Below are 18,593 nucleotides of genomic sequence, written 5' to 3' on the forward strand. Positions count from 1 at the left end.
TATGGTTGTTGACAGGTTTTCAAAGATGTCACATTGTATACCTTGCAAGAAAGTAGATGATGCTTGTCATATTGCTGATCTCTTCTTTAAAGAAGTGGTACGCCTTCATGGGCTACCAAGGAGCATTGTTTCGGAAAGGGACACTAATTCCTAAGTCATTTTTGGAGGACTTTGTGGGGTAAAGTTGGAACTAAATTAATTTTTTCCACAACTTGTCATCCTCAAACGGATGGACAAACAGAGGTAGTCAATAGAACTCTTTCTACCTTTCTTAGAGGTGTTCTTAAAAAGAATTTAAAAATGTGGGAAAAATGGTTTCCTCATGTGGAGTTTACTTATAATAGGGTTGTTCATAGTACTATACAGTTTTCACCTTTTGAAATTGTATATGACTTTAATCTATTAACACCTCTTGATTTATTGTCATTGCCTAACACTTCTCTTTTGAAGCATAAGGATGGAAAAGCTAAGACTGACTTTGTAAATAAATTACATGAGTAAGTTAAAATACAAATTAAGAAGAAAAAGGAAAGTTATGCTAAGTATGCGAACAAGGGCAAAAAGAAAGTGGTATTCAAACCTAGAGACTGGGTTTGGGTTCATTTGAGGAGGAAAGGTTTCCATTGCAAATAAAATCCAAATTACATCAAAGGGTAGATGGTCCATTTCAAGTGCTTTCCAAAATAAATGACAATATCGACAAGATCAAACTTCCAGGTGAGTATTGTGCTAGTGCCACTTTTAATGTTTCTGATTTATCTCCTTTTGATGTACATGATGATGAGGTCAATTCGAGCTCGAATTATCTTCACGAGGGAGGGGATGAGGAGGACATGGAGAACCAAGACATAAATGGGAGGTCCTATGACAAAGGAATGTGCTAGGAGAGTCAACAGTGCTCTAATACAATTTATGAATAAACCAACGGGAGCAAGGGACCAATTAAAAGGAAATATGCCAAGACTTGTCATTTGATCAAAGGTAATGAAGAGGGCATGTCATGTAGGTTTGCTGCCCCCTTTTGATGTTTTTAATCAATTGTGTTGTAATAAAATGTGTTAGGGCCCAACTTGTCAAAATTTGCCCAAAACACATATTTTTTGTGTTTTTAAACATTCTAAAGCTCTTAAAGCTTATAAATTTTGTGGCTTTTATATTTCTAAGTAAATAATGGGCTCAAGAAATGAATAAGAAAAACCTTTAATCAAAGTGGCTATAAATTGCAATTATTCATCGAGACAATGAATATCCACTTTCTCTACCACCTTTAATGTGTGACATTTCATTGCCAAGTCATTATTGATAGGGTAATGGGTTGAAGTTGTAAAGTTTAATGAGTTATTATTGTAAGCTACCCTTTACCTATAAATAGGGAGCTAAACATGAATTAAAAAGCAAGTTGAATTTTAATAAACACTTTGTGTGATTTTAAGAGCTTTGCTCCTTTGGTTCTGGATTGGATCAGGTTTTTGATCTTATCAAGAAACTAAGTTTCTTGTGATGATATTCACTTAAGGCTTATCATCCTTTCTAATTTATACAAAGAGTGTGGCGCCCCATTTCTACTCTTTTCCATCAATTTCTATCTTCATTTTTCTTTGTTTCAATTCTGCCCAAAGTAAAAGATATCTTGTAATTTTGTGATTTATACTTTATATTATCATCATCATAAATTATGAGTTTCACAACAATAACAAAGTATGAGGAAAATGACTGAATTAAAAATCGGTTAGCCATCAATTAATATTTACAATGTGAAAATACTATTTTTTTCCGTAGTACAAATTATTTAAAAGACCAAAATACCCTTTTTATACTGGCACAAGTTTTTTAAAATACATAAATACCCTTTTATTTTCTACTAAAAATATATATATATTTTCTCTCTCATTCTCCTCTATTAATATTTAGAATGTAAAAATAATCTTTTGTCCCTAGTACAAGTTATTAAAAGACAAAAATACCCTTTATTAATATATAAATTATATATTAATAAAAAATAAAAGAGTATTTTTGTCTTTTAATATATTGCAATCTGCAACCTCCGATCTCCGATCAATTAAGATTCTCTTAGTGATGCAAATATATATTTAAAGGGTATTTTAGTAAATGTTACTTTATTTTATTTGTCATGTCCATTGTTTATCAAACATTGTACATGACAAAAAGTTGTTAAGTACTTTAAAGACATGTATTGTACTGTTCTGTCTTGTACTTACGATTTTGCAAATCAAACACACCCCCGTAGGAATAGAATTTTACAGAAACACAAAATATAACTTAAAAAAATACAATAATGTCAATTGTATTGGCAAGCATCGCATTTTTTACATATCTCATTAGGTGACACACTTTTTACATATTTCATTGAGAATTAGTTTGAATACATGAATACATAAAAGTTAAAGTTTAAAATAATGGGTAAGATGGTACAAGAAAATCTCATTTTCAGCTTCATCTATCCCGATACAAAATGGTTCCGGACTAGGGATGGCAACAGGTCTGGTCGGTTGCGGGTTTCACACTACCCAAACCATATATATATAACATATATATATATATATATATATATATATATATATATATATATATATATATATATATATATATATATATATATATATATATATATATATGTGTGTGTGTGTGAAATGTATAATATAATGTATGTTATAATATATATATGATATAAAATGTATAATATAATATATATATATATATATATATATATATATATATATATATATATATATATATATATATATATATATATATATATATATATATATATATATATATGTTATATTATACATTTTATATCATATATATATTATAAAATATATTATATTATACATATTATATATATATATATTATATTATACATATTATATATATATATATATATATATATATATATATATATATATATATAAGGAGGGTTATATTTACTCCAGGAGTAAGTTATTATAAGTTACTCCAGATCTATACCATTGATTCTTTTCAATCTAGTGGTTAAAAATAATAAGTAATTAAATGTGGAGAGAGAAAACTATTACTTATTATTTTTAACCATTAGATTGAGAAGAATCAACGGTCTAGATTTGAAGTAAGTTATAATAACTTACTCTGTAAGTTATAATAACTTACTCTTGGAGTAAATATAACCCTCCTCATATATATATATATATATATATATATATATATATATATATATATATATATATATATATATATATATATAAACGGGTGTGATTTCGGGTGCGGGTTTCACACTACCCAAACCCACACCCGAAATATCGGGTGACACCCGAACCCAAACCCGAACTCATTCAACTCGGGTTTTCAACCGTTGACTCGGGTTCGGGTGCGGGTGGGCCCCGCGGGTTTGGGTATACTTGTCATCCCTAATCAGAAGAATCAAATCAGAATATTTGAAGATTATATAGTTTCTAAATATGGAGATATTCACGGAAACTAACAGGTTGAAGACCTTGATTGTAGCAGAAGTAAGTGCTAATATGTAACAGCAAATATGCTGTGATTGAAGGCCCAAATCCAGTTGGGTATAGGTTATAAATAGAAGTGTTTGTAACATAGAAAACAAGACAACCAAGACTAGAACAGATGTAATCATTAGGGTTTGTCGTGTGAACCTCCTGGGCTGTGGGAAGGTCATTGTAGTCCTCGAAGCCTGTAGGCAAGAGGAGTATGTATTGTTCTTGGAGGAAGCTTTGAAGTAACTCCAAGGTTGTGTTCATAGTCAAGAGTCCTGGCTAGGAATTCTCATGGAAGTATGTCTTCCAAACTGTTTATCTGTGTGATCTGAATGTGTTGGGTATTAGGTCGTTGCTACAGCTTCTGGGACTGGAGAACCGTACAACATTACTGCAGTAATAGGAAATGGGATGGGGTTATTTCATATCTAGAGAGGATCTAGGTAGAAGGTTCATTGGGTAGGGATTAAGTGAGGGGTTGTAAACTGGGACTATTTAGCTCTGAATTAATACTGCTGATAGTGGACTTCTTTCCTGGCTTGGTATGCCCCCATTGTAGGTATGTTTTTCACTGAAATGGGTCAACAATTACTGGTGTCATTTATCTTTCAGTTTGGCATAAATATATGTATACACCTTGCTGATGTTTCTTGACAGATCACATGTCTCAACATCTCTCAAGACATCTGGATCTGTTATACCAGAATTTCAATGTTGGAACGTCAATGTGTACATGGTTCCTTTAAGTCTAGGATGGACTATGTTGAGCATCGAAAGCTACGGTATGTTTTGGTGTTGGTTTGATTTATTTTTAAACCTAAGGTCGTACTGCCGATACGTGGGATATTGTGATTAGGTACAAAACACTGTGCCTAGAAGATGATGAGGAACTGTTAAGGAAATTGTGCTGCATGGTATCTCTTTCAAACCTGGTTCTCTTAGAATTAGGGTTTGATCTCCTCAGAAACTGCACTCATGGTTGGGTATGAACAAAGTTGGCTCAGACAAAGTTGCCAACGGTACTTGAATTCTGGTTCTCAAGTCCACTCATAAAGGCACTTTAGTATGGCTGATAGGTTACTTCTACAAATAACATGAAGAAAGATTGAAACCATTCAGGTTAGTCTCAATTAGATTCTTCATATCTCTTAACTCCTTTCTGGAAGTAACTATGAATCTGGATATTCGAGGTATAGCTGGGCCGTCTGTATTGGAGATTGTCTAATAAGGATGGTGTAATATTCTTAGCACCAAGTTCAGCTGTATGGAAGGAACTGATGTTCTATGGAATGTTAGAACATTACTTCAGCAGGTATGCAGCTACAGGTTGGAGAACATATGTTTTGGGTGCTAAACAAAATATTATGAATATTTCTGTTTGGAACCTACTCTTGACCTGGAAGAGGAGACATCTGATTTGTGCAAATTGATCAGGACACGATCAACAGTCTTTCTACCTCTGTGTCAGTTTATTTCTGAACAAGGTATATGGATGTACAATAGTCGAGCTCTTGAGAAGAACTCATAAAGGCACCACCATTGGAGCCCTTATGAAGGATCGGCTCATGCCTGAAAGTTTCTTTGGATCAAAGGAATCAGTTTGATGAAACTTGGGTTATGATAATGGAACAGATTCTACTTGTCTTGAAGGCTGTGTCAGACATAATGTCCTGACATCTGTTCACTGAGAATTTATTTTTCTCAATATTCCTGGTAGTATTGTTCAAGAATAATGTGGAGGTCGCGTGCTCATGCTTGATTCATTAATCAAGTCCTTGAAATGATGGAACTCCTGTTCTATTAGTAAAGTCTTCCAAAGGGTGTTAAGCATTGGAGACACATTAACCATCTCTATGTGTTCCAAATCATCTAGGAAGAACCTTTCAACTAATGCAATGAGGAAATACGTCTCTAGAATCAACGGATTGGGTGTCCTGGTATTTTCGTGAAAGGTATCCTTATTTGGATTCACCTATGTTGTGTCCTCACATAATGAGTCTGTGGTAGTTCAAGGAATATCGTGGATCCTTGTGCTATGAAGAAGTGGACTAAGTCTGAATAATCTACTCTTAACGAGTAAAAACCAGTTAATGCCATCTGCCTCAGATACCGAGTAGAGGGAATCTCATCTATAGGTGCAGAAAATGGCATCCAAACATCTCATAGCCAGACAGGAGGTCTGTATGTTGTGCATATGAGATATGGTCTTTAAAGGGTTGATCAACTATCAACGGTTGATTCTCTTGAATCCCCTACAAGTATGGTAGGCGCTATGGAAGTCATCTCCAGAACAATAGCAAGATTCTGAAAGTCAGATTAATGTCAAAATTGATGATTGAACATCACTTCAGTTCTCTGCTTCTTCAACTAAGGAAGGTTATTCAATTCAGGATATGATCAAGGGTCAAGTAACTGACCAGAGAAGGAACGGCTAATGTGACTATGTGAAGAATCCACTCCCCTCAGGTGGTGCTTAATATTGTTAATTGTTGTCTTCTTTGCAATTTAGAGACAGACTTATCAGCTGATTGTACCTCTAAAGGAAGTGAAACACATCATCTGCTGGTTGTATAAAGATCAGCACGTAATTGATGAACAACCTTGACAAGTTCAGGGTATAAATCTGAAGGATGTGCAAGTCTGCTTTCTGACCTAATGGTGTCAAGAAATGATTGAGAGCTTATTTATCTCGCAAGTTGCAGTGGTGAGACTTCTGTTTGAGCTTCTTGAAGGACTTCAATGCACAATAAGTCCTTGGAATAGTGATTTAAGAACCGAATCTAGGTTTTTGAAGCTAATGTCCCGAATGATGTTGTAACATCATTGCTGATAATAATGTGTGGAAAAGACTTGGGACCATGAATCCTAATATTCAAACACCACGTTCAAAAGTTGCACTTTGATATATGGTTTAGAATGAGAAGATTCTTATGTTAGTAATATGCTCAGGAAAGGACTATCTACTATGTCGAAGACTTCAGTAGTGTCACTAAATACTAGTGATTGTAAAGAGCAGAAGGTTGAATTGATCAGCATATCAGGTTAAGGTATTCGTTCTGTTGCTGTCAGAGAGTTTGAATCATAGTAAAGCTTGTAAGAACACTAAGAAAAGGCAGAAGGCTGGTCTCAGGCTATGTGTTCATGACTTATTGCCTATTCTAAAGGTCATGATACGAATGAGTTGTGTCCATGACGTGTGAAGTGCTCGAGTGCTTATGGGCTGCCAGAGCTTTGTTTGTTCATGACAGGGGGAGTAAATGGACAATTTGTTCAAGCTTATGGAAGTTAGTGTTGAATAAGATGCTGAGACATGTTGCTACAAGGTGCAGTCAGTTTTGTCCTTATAAGACTCGGTAGTTCAAGCTAGAAGTAACTAGATGTTATTCTACTCCAAGAAGATCTGGGACACTAATTCCAAGTGAGAAGAATGTGTTTGGTAAATTCGTCTGAAGACATCATGGTCATACATCTGGGCAGATGGAGTAGTATGGGAAACATCTTGACTAAAGCTACTAAAGATGTGTTTAAATTCGAAGACAGTGTGAAGTAGGGTGTCAGAACATCGTTCATGACATGTTCACCTGTGTCCAACAAAAGAATATTCTAGATTGTGCAGTTAGCCTCGGGTAAGAAGAGAGTCTAGAAAGTGCTATTGACCCTGCATGTGCATGTGTTGGGACTCAAGCGTTCAAAAGAAATAGCCCAAGCATAATAAAGGTGTTCAAAGCCTTGTTGGACGGCGCACATAGTTTTTAGGTGGTATCTTCTCCTCAAATACCGCTATCCTTGACCAATAGGGGTCACATTCAAGGAATAAGTATTTCTCCAACTAAAGAACTATTTATAGGAGGTATCGGTTCTCTTTCACACTTTGTGAGAGTGTATTTCCGCTGGTTCCATACGGGGTTCTTTTGGATCTGGGTAAGTTATGCATGGTTCTGGTTTTGTGAAGGCCTCCCTTGTCAATTTTTGGCCAAAAAGGGGGAGAAAGGAGTTTCTATTCAGATGTTCAGTCAGAATCCGGTATTTTCAGACACAGTTCAAACATGTCGAATTGTATCTTCTTTCATATGGTTTAGATTGGCTGTGTGACGCGTGATATGAGTTATGAACACAATTTTCTTATGCCACCATTGGTCTTATGTGAAAAGAATTGGTTCCTAGGTTAAGGGGGAGTGTAACCCATCGTCCTCCTCATGTATTCCAAATCATTGGTGTTAAGATCTATGCTGCATTGAATCTCATTTAGAAGGTTGAAGGAAGAAATCAAATCCGGAGATGGTGTTCTTGATCTGAAGCTGGATTGAAGGTGAAGATGGTCAACGAGATGTCTTGACATAGTAACTGAAGACTCACTCCATCCACAGTTGATGCAGCCCACAACCCAGTTGCTGAGGTCTATTGACTATCAGAAGTTCTGTTCTACCTGTTTAAATGTAATCTGTAGTTTATTTGTTTTAGCCAAAAATTCGCCAAAGGGGGAGATTGTTAGTTCTCTGGTTTTTAGGGCTGGCTTAATTTTTGTAAAACAAATAATAGTATCAGTTATTTAATGTAAAAGAAGAACAAGTACAACAAAGAGTCCCACTAAAATGACAAAACATGTTATGTTGAAGAAATTCAACATCTGGAATAACATGTCACATGGGATGTTACGACATCATGCTTGAGCTAAAGTGAAGAGTGTTAATTAAATCTGTGTCATTTAATTTCTACAGAAGAATGCAAAATATTCAGGAATATTGGGCAAATCAAATAAAGGCGTGATTTATTATTTAACAGGTCTGAAGAATCAATAATAAGATTTGAGGAATCAATCAGAGAATCAAATCAGAATATTTGTAGATTATATAGTTTCTAAATATGGAGATATTCACGGAAACTAACAGGTTAAAGACCTTGATTGTAGCAGAAGTAATTGCTAATATGTAACAGCAAATATGCTGTGATTGAAGGCCCAAATCCAGTTGGGTATAGGTTATAAATAGAAGTGTTTGTAGCCTAGAAAACAAGACAACCAAGAATAGAAAAGATGTAATCATTAGGGTTTGTCGTGTGAACCTCCCGGGCTTTGGAAAGGTCACTGTAGTCCTCGAAGCCTGTAGGAAAGAGGAGTATGTATTATTCTTAGAGGAAGCTTTGAAGTAACTCCAAGGTTGTGTTCATAGTCAAGAGTCTTGGCTAGGGATTGTCATGGAAGTATGTCTTCCAAACTGTTTATCTGTGTGATCAGAATGCGTTGGGTATTAGGTCGTTGCTACAGCTCCTGGGACTAGAGAACTGTACAACGTTACTGCGGTAATAGGAAGTGGGATGGGGATATTCCATATTTAGAGAGGATCTAGGTAGAATGGTCATTGGATAGGGATTAAGTGAGGGGTTGTAAACTGGGACTGTTTAGCTCTGAATTAATACTGCTGATAGTGGACTTCATTCCTGGATTGGTATGCCCCCAGAGTAGGTGTGTTTGTTATCGAACTGGGTCAACAATTAATGGTGTCATGTATCTTTCAGTTTGGCATAAATCTGTGTATATACCTTGCTGATGTTTCTTGACAGATCACATGTCTCGACATCTCTCAAGACATATGGATCTGTTATACCATAATTTCAGGCCCTTTCGCCATCAGTACTGGGACACTGATCAATACTCATCTTGGATTGAGGGTTTGTTGGAGTCACAACAAGCTTTGAATTTGACATACCAAACTTTTCGAGGATCTTCCGTAGATATGCCTATTGAGATAAGCATAATTTCGATTGCTTTCTATTTCTTCGAATGTCAATCCCAAGAATTCTGGAAGCAACTTCCAGATCCTTCATATCGAACTCTTTATTGAGTTCAACCTTCACCATCATTACATCTTCCACATTGTTGCTTGCTATGCGAATATCATCCACATAAAGCAGCAAAATAACAATTGAATTACTAGGTCGAAATCGGAAGTAAACGTAATGGTCGAACTGGCTTCTAATGAAACTTATGCGTGCCATGAACTTGTAGAATCTCCTATTCCACTGTCGAGGAGATTGTTTCAGCCCATATAAAGATCTCTTTAGCTTGCACATATAATCTTCCTTCCCTTTTTTGACATACCCTTCAGGTTGCCACATCAGGATCGTTTCATCTAGATCACCATACAAGGATGCAATCTTCACATCCATCTATTCTAGTTCAAGATCGAACTGTGCCACTGTGGCAAGCAACATTCGGATTGACCTATACTTCACAATAGGATAAAAGAAAACACATTATTGAAGTTGACACCTTCTTTCTGAGTGAAACCCCTTGCGACCAACCTTGCCTTGTATCTTTTCGACGCCACTCTTTTGATTCCTTCCTTAACTTTGAAAATCCATTTACATCTGACTAACCTTGCCCTAGCAGGTTTCTTGACCAGTTCCCAAGTGTGATTATCATGAAGAGATTCCATCTCATCATTCATGGCCTTCAGCCATTGAGTCTTATTCCGACTCCTCATAACTTCCTTGTAGTCTCTAGGTTCTTCGTCTAGAACCTCACTTGCAGAGATTAAGGCATAAGCTACAAGATCTGCATACCCAAGTCTATGAGGTGGCTTGATGACTCTTCTTGACCTATCTCTTGACAATAGGTAGTCATCAACAGTTTCTTGAACTTCCTCAGCTTCTTCTTCTTCTTCTTCTTCTTCTTCAACTTCATCAGGGATATGCAATTCAGCATTAACATGCTCCACCTCAACAAGAATCTCTACTGGTTCTAGCTCTTCGTCAGATGTTTCTGTATTTTGACCAATATCATCAGTTTTCTTAAAAGCCATTTCAGATTCATTGAAAACTACATCTCTATTGGTGATACTCTTCTTGTGACCTGACTCTAGGAACCATAGCCTATAAGCTTTGACTCCTTCAGGGTATCCCATGAACATGTATTTCAGAGCTCTAGGTTCGACCTTGTCTTGCCTAATGTGAGCATAGGCTACGCAACCAAATATACTCTCAGTCTGTCGAGATCTGGTGGATTTCCCGACCAAACTTCTTCAGGTGTCTTCATATCTAACGCTGTCGAAGGACATTTGTTTATCAGATATGTTGTTGTCGAAACAGCCTCAGCCCAAAACATCTTCTTTAACCCAACACTTGTCAACATGCATCTAACTCTCTCTAAAATAGTTCGATTAAACTTTTCAACCAAACCATTTTGCTGTGGAGTACCTACAATAGTTCTATGCCTTGCAATACCAGAGGCAGCACAAAAATTGTCGAACACCTCATTGCAAAATTCAAGGCCATTATTGGTTCTCAACCTTTTGACCTTTCTGCCAGTCTGATTTTCGACCATAGTCTTACAACTTTTGAAATTCTCAAAAGTTTCATCCTTAGTCTTCTGGATGAATACCCATAATTTTCTGGAATAATCATCTACTATGGATAGAAAATAACTCGCTCCTGAATGTGGTGGACACCTTGCAGGCCCCCAAAGATTATCATGGATATAATCAAGGGATCCATGTGTTATTTGTTTGCCTTTGTTGAACTTCACTCTGCAAGATTTTCCAATTACATAGGGTTCACAAAACTTCAGCTTTTCGACTTTGTCTCCACCAAGCAGATTTTGTTTCCCTAATTAGACCAAACCCCTTTCACTGACATGGCCCAATCTCATGTGCCAAATTTCTGTCTTCTACAAAGGTTTCGTGGATACAACATTTGTCGACCCACTTACAACTTCATCCTCAAGTGTATACAAGCCTTGTTTCTTCACGCCTCTCAAGACTTCCTTCGACCCTTTCATGACTCTTAGGATACTTTTCTCTCCTTGGAAAACATATCCTTTCTTATCGAATTCACCAAGAGAAATCAGATTTCTCTTCAAATCAGGAACATACCTGACTTCAGTCAACAACCTTATTGACTCATCATGGAGCTTGAATCTCACAGATCAAACACCTGCAATCTTGCAAGCTTTGTTGTTTCCCAACAATACAGATCCACCATCTTGATCACATAATTCCTCGAACAAGTCTTTATTTGGAGTCATATGCCAAGTGTAACCTGAATCCATAATCCACTCCTTACTCGAGTCACCACTTGAAACCACAAGAACATCAGATGATTCAAAATCATCTTGAACAATGCCAGCATTGCCACTATCCTTACCTCCATGATCTTTCAGGCATTCAGGGCACACCTTTCTTGTGCGACCCTCCTTCTTACAATGATAACATCGAATACCAGATGCTTCACCACTATAAGACTTCAACTGACTTTTGCTCTTCTTCTTGTCAAACTTACCATCCTTTCGCAATAATTTGCCCTTAACGGCCAAACCTTCACCAACAGTCGAAGGTTTATGCTCCTTTCGTTTGTTCAAGTCCTTAGAATACAAGGCCGATTGAACTTCTTCAAAGGTCAATGACTCCCTTCCATACAGGAGAGTTTCTTTGAAGTGAGCATGTGATCGAGGCAAAGCGCACAATAGTAACAATGCTTGATCTTCATCATTGATCTTCATATCAATATTTTCAAGGTCAAGAATCAGCTTGTTGAACATATCCAATTGCTCAGCCAACACTTTGTCTTCAATCATCTTGAATGAATACAAATCTTGCTTCAAGTAGAGTCGATTTACTTGTGATTTGGTCATGTAAAAACTTTCAAGTTTCACCCATAACCCTGATGCCGTTGTCTCCTTTGATACCTTTCGAAGAACCTTATCACCAAGGCTCAACCAAATTGCGATGTGTGCTTTCTCGATCATGGTTGTCTTTTCTCTTTCCGTTAACGCCGCGTCCATAGTCGCCGCTCCCTTCAACGCTTCCAAATAACCCTGCTGAACTAGTAGGACTTTCATCTTCAAGCCCACGGATCGAAATCGTTCACTCCAGTGAATTTTTCAATCTCATACTTTGTTGAATGCATCTTCTCCATGCTCACCGCACCAATTTGTTGTGAAAAAAGATGTCAAGAACAAAGTATAATAGGGAATTAGGGAAGACAAGAAGAACAAAAATAATTGGTTTTAACTGCTATTTTTTTATTTTCTCTTCAAACAAGATTATAAGTGTTACAAGAATAACAAATAACCCTCTCACTCTAAATTAGGATTTGAAGTATGCAATGATGAGAGACTAGTATGCTATTTATAATAAAACCTAACATACTAAACTAATGGGCTTTTTCACAAATACCCATTACAAGCCAACTTAGGGTACAAGCTAACTTAAATAATTGGACATAACAAACAGGCCCAGTTCGAAATACTAACAACCCTAGCATTTCAACACCCACATACTAGAACACACTTCAACTACAGTATGTAGTTCTTCGACACAATCTTTGTCGAATCAGAAGCTACCTTTCGACACACTAGAGTTCGATCCAATTCTCACAGGTTTGATCACGATTGACATTAGTGGATAGAAAAGTGTTATAGTTTTGCTCTTTAGTGAAATTCACAAGTACTACTCAATGGTTAATAGAGAATTGAACAACACTATTTGGTGTTAGGCTAGATGAAAGGAAATGTGTCAAATGTTCGGAACAACACTATCCAGTGAAATAACTAGCTATTTGCACCCTATCACGAGAGTATGATTTTTTACTTCATCATGAATGGAAATGTGCCAAATGTCCGGAATAGGGATGACAAGCAGACCCAAACCACAGGTCCGACCCACACTCGAACCCGAATCAACGGATGAAAACCCGAGTTGACTGGGTTTGAGTTCGGGTGCCACCCGATATTTCGGGTGCAAGTTTGGGTGGTGTGAAACCCGCACCCGAAATCGGCACCTGAACTCGAACCCAAAGGTTATTCGGGTGACAAAATAACACCAACGCCCACACCCGTTGGGTTCGGATTTTTTCACCGAAACCCAAACTCTCAACAAAATACATAAAATTCATTTTTCCTACAACTTTTCACATATATATATATATATGGGTGGTGTAAAACCCGCACCCGAAATCGGCACCTGAACTCGAACCCAAAGGTTATTCGGGTGACAAAATAACACCGACGCCCACACCCGTTGGGTTTGGATTTTTTCACCGAAACCCAAACTCTCAACAAAATACATAAAATTCATTTCTCCTACAACTTTTCACAAATATATATATATATAGAGGAGGGTTATATTTACTCCAAGAGTAAGTTATTATAACTTACTCCAAATCTAGACCGTTGATTCTTCTCAATCTAATGGTTAAAAATAGAGTGAAGACCCATTTTGGTCCCTCACAAAAATCACACAACCCAAATTAGTCCCTCGCAAAAAAAAGGACTCGATTTAATCCCTAACAAAATTTAACCGGGTCATATTAGTCCTTCTCTTTATATTTTTATCAAATTTGTTTTTAATAATATTAAACCATGACTGGACTGCCACGTTGGCTTTTATTTTTTTAATTTTCATTTTTTAAATACTAAATACAAAATTTTACCGGACCATATTAGTCCTTCTGTTAATATTTTTATCAAATCGGGTTTTCATACTTTTAATCCCCGTGACTGAACTACCACATTGGCTTTTATTTTTTATTTTTTAAATACTAAATTAATTCGAGACTTTTAAACAATATCTTAAGTCTTTACCACTAGGCCAATATGCATTCACGACAAATAATTTCTAAGATTTTTAATAATATTAAATAATTATGAATTTACAACAAAAATTATAAAATTTATATCAATGGGGTTTCGAACCTCATTGATATACTAATTTCAAATAATACACCAATTTAAAAATAAAATTTATTAAATGTAAAACCTCAATATATTTAATCAATTAAAAATTGATCTTTACGAGCAGAACATGTGGCCAGCCAGGCACTCCGATGACAAAGTAAGTGTTTGGACAACAAGATACAACAGAAAAGTGAGAGATTTTGGGTGAGATAATGATTACCTTGCCCTCTAGGGTTAGAGGGCTATTTATAGGAAGCTCTATGAAAACGGACTCCACCTTTTGAGGGCCCACATATGGTTTTCGGCCAGGAAACAAGGACAACTAGCTGTTGCCGAGCACGAGGCTTCAGCGTGCTCGATTGTGTCTTGTGTTTGCACGGAGCGGGTCGGAGAAGGCTGTCGCGTGTATGGACCAGAATGCATTGGGTCAAAGAGTGGATTGGGCCAATTAGAATAATTGGGCCGGTCCGAAACAAAAATAAATTAAATTATATGTAATTGAAATTAAATAACACACAAATAAATATTCTTATTTCCAACAAATTCAAATTAAATAATAATTAACTAATTTAATAGTAATTCAACTAATTATTAAAATATTTAATCAATTTAAATTAAATAATTAATTAATTTTTAAAATTATTTAGCTAATTCAAACTAAACGTGATCAATTAATTTAATAGTAATTCAATAAAATATTAATTAATTTATTTTTATTTGATTAATTTTATTTAGGATTTATATTTTTTTAATTTTAATTTTAACTTTTTGTATTATTGAAAATTAGTAAAATTTTTTTTTGTTATTTGAAATAAGTAAATATTTGAGTGTCATTTAACTTGAACGGATTTGAATTTGAGACCCCGTTGGTACAAGTTTAATTTTTGTTTTGTTTTAAATTCAGAATTATTTAATATTTCTAAAAATTATAGGAATTATTTGTCATGAATGTACATTGAAATAGTGATAAGAACTTAAGAAATTGGTTAAAGGTCATATGTTCAATTTCATATAATTTTTTTTTTTGCTTTTTTATATTATTAATTCAGAATTGTTTAAAAATGAAATTATAATTAGTATTTAAAAATAAAAATAAAAAATAAAAGCAACGGGGCAGTCCAGTCACGGTTTAAAAGTATAAAAAAATCGATTTGAAAAAAGTATTAACAGAAGGACTAATATGGTACGGTTAAATTTTGTAAGAGATTAAATCGAGTCCTTTTTTTTGTGAGGGACTAATTTGGGTTGTGTGATTTTTGTGAGGGACCAAAATGGATCTTCACTCTTAAAAATAATAAGTAATAGTTTTCTCTCTCCACATTTAATTACTTATTATTTTTAACCACTAGATTGAAAAGAATCAATGGTATAGATCTGGAGTAACTTATAATAACTTACTCCTGGAGTAAATATAAATATAATATATATAATATATATAAAATATAATATTATATATATATATTATGGAAAGATGTAGGAAAATTATATTTTATGTATTTTGCTGCGGGTTCGGGTTTGGGTGAAAAAACCCGAACCCAACGGGTGTGGGCGTGGGTGTTATTTTGTCACCCGAATAGCCTTTGGGTTTGGGTTCGGGTGCCGATTTCGGGTGCGGGTTTGGGTAGTGCGAAACCCGCACCCGACCCGACCTGTTGCCATCCCTACTTCTGATTGATTCCTCAAATCTTCTTATTGATTCTTCAGACCTGTTAAATAATAAATTACGCCTTTATTTTATTTGCACAATATTCCTGAATATTCTGCATTCTTCTGTAGAAATTAAGTCATACAGATTTAATTAACACTCTTCACTTCAGCTCAGGCATGATGTCATAAAATCCCATGTGACTTGTTATTCCAGATGTTGAATTTCTTCAACATAACATGTTTTATCATTTCAGTGGCACTCTTTATTATACATGTTCTTCTTTTACATTACATAACTGATACTATTATTTGTTTAACAAAAATTAAGCCAACCCTAAAAACCAGAGAACTAACAGAGTTTATATGAATAGCATCACATATGCTAATATAGTTGGTTCTTTGATGTATGCTATGGTCTGTACTAGACCTGATATAGCATATGCAGTAAGTCTTGTAAGAAGGTACATGGAGAATCATGGAAAGGCTCACTGGCAAGCATTAAAGTGGATTTTAAGGTACATAAATGGGTCTCTGAATAGGGTCCTAATTTATGGTGGAGCCTTGAGTGAAGATAGTAAAGTAGTAAATGAAGGATATGTCGACTCTGATTATGCAGGTTGTATGGATTCTAAAAAATCTATTTCTTAATATGTTTTCACTATGTTTGGCACAACAATTAGTTGGAAAGCAACACTTCAGAAGGTTGTTACTCTATCAACCACGGAAGCGGAGTATATTGCCCTAACTGAAGATGTGAAAGAAGCATTGTGGCTTGAAGGTTTTGCAAGCTAAAAATTCAAGGTCGAGGTATCACTGTTATATGTGATAGTCAAAGTGCAATACACCTAACAAAGAACTCAGCATATCATGAGCGAACTAAGCACATCGATGTGAGGTTGCATTTCGTCAGAGGAGTAATCGAGCGTAGAGAAGTCCAAGTGTTGAAGGTTTCAACAGATCACAATGCTGATGATATGATCACCAAGACATTGCCGAGTTGCAAGTTTTTCCACTGCTAAACAAAACCTCACCTAAAGCCTTATGCTAAACTAAATTTGGAAACAAAACCTCACCTAAAGCCTCATGCTAAACTAAATTTGGAAACAAAACCTCACCTCAAGGAAATTTCATTCTCTACAACTTTGATTTTGGGCCCAAGGTCGATAAATGCACCATTTGGGAGATATGGTCAAAGAGATTATAGGTCCTCCAAAAAGTCAACAAAAACACTTTTCGAGTCAAAGCTCATAACTTGAGCATGGAAGATTCAATTAAGATGAAACCAAAAAGGTCATTTAAAGGACTCTTTGGGCTTCCCAAAAATTCATAGAACACCCTCATATAACAAAAATTGAAAGAGTTATGACTTGTTGAAATCGGCAAATTTTGAAGGAATGCACAAGGGTTATATTGAATAAACTTGAATCTTTCACTAAATGGGCCTAGGTTTTTGTTTCTAAACATTCTTGTGACAATATTTAGGGCCCATAAATCTACCTCTCCACCTCCCATGATTTTATTCATTTTTATTTTGAATTTAATTCAATTTAAAATAGTTAAATCATAAAATATTTTTAAGAGATGCATGACCATGATTTCCTAGGAAATTGATATCACAAAATAACTCATTAAATCACTCAAATTTCGTGGAAATTGAGATTGGAAAAGGAAGGAGAAAATTGGCTAAATTTAGAAATATTTAAAGCTAATATTCAATCAAATTGCAATCAAGAAAATCATGGGGATTTAAGGCAATATGGTTGACCTAATATAGCCCATATAAATAGGTAAAGAACATCAGATGGAAGGGGGACGAAAAAAAGAGGCTAAGGATTAGGGTTCTCAAAGTCATAAAATCTCAAAGATTAGGGCAACTCGGATTCTTGTATGCAGCCACATTCAAACAATTCTAACGACTGAATCTTCTTCCTGAAACCTCCAGGAACCATCTCCAGCCATTATACAAGCGTGGAACTGCCCAGAACCCGGTGGTTCGCCCTTGCCGGAGGTAAGAAGTTTCCAATTTCGAATCGTTGTATTCTCACGTTAAAGCTTCGTTTTCTGCGCAGGATCTCGTTCATGGAGATATATGATGCCGTTTAGATGCATCACATGGGAGTTTAAGGGTTCGGACCGCTACCTGCCATTGTTAGGGCAAGAAGCACCTTTGATGTCGTACTCATATTTCTGGACCTTTTCAGTCGAAACTGACACCGCCATTGAAATTGCAGCATCAAGTTTAGGGGGTCTGGGTATTGTTTTTTCGTTTTTGGTCACTGTTTCGAAGGTGAAGGAAGGTGCATCGCTGGAGAAGACGAAGAAGCGATTGTCGGCGGCGGTTAGACGTTCGCAGGGGGTGGTCGCAGCAGGCTTGGTCCGTTGGCGCCTCGTGATTGGAGAGTCAACAACACTCCATTCTCTCTCTGTCTATCATTGGTCCATTCGTATCACGTGGGCCCCAAGTTTAAACTCCGTTTGACTTTTCTGTTTTTTTTATTTGTTTTATATATTAACATCCTTTGGTAATAATTTAACAAAAATGCATCATAGCGCAGCTGGCAAGGGAGTTAGTGTTACTCATAGGGGGCCTGGGTTCGAACCCAGGTGTGTTATTCTTTTATTTTTGAGTTTCTTGGTTACAGATCCGGTGCACACAAATTTACATGGCGTACCGTACACCTTCGCTCAGCACCATCAGATGTTCATCAGCGCATGATCAAAGGGCCCAGGAGCGCAGACACACCATACTCTCTCAGGGATGCGCATACAAGATTATAACCAGG

This window comes from Vicia villosa, linkage group LG4, assembly GCF_029867415.1.
Source record: "Vicia villosa cultivar HV-30 ecotype Madison, WI linkage group LG4, Vvil1.0, whole genome shotgun sequence".
NCBI lineage: Eukaryota > Viridiplantae > Streptophyta > Magnoliopsida > Fabales > Fabaceae > Vicia > Vicia villosa.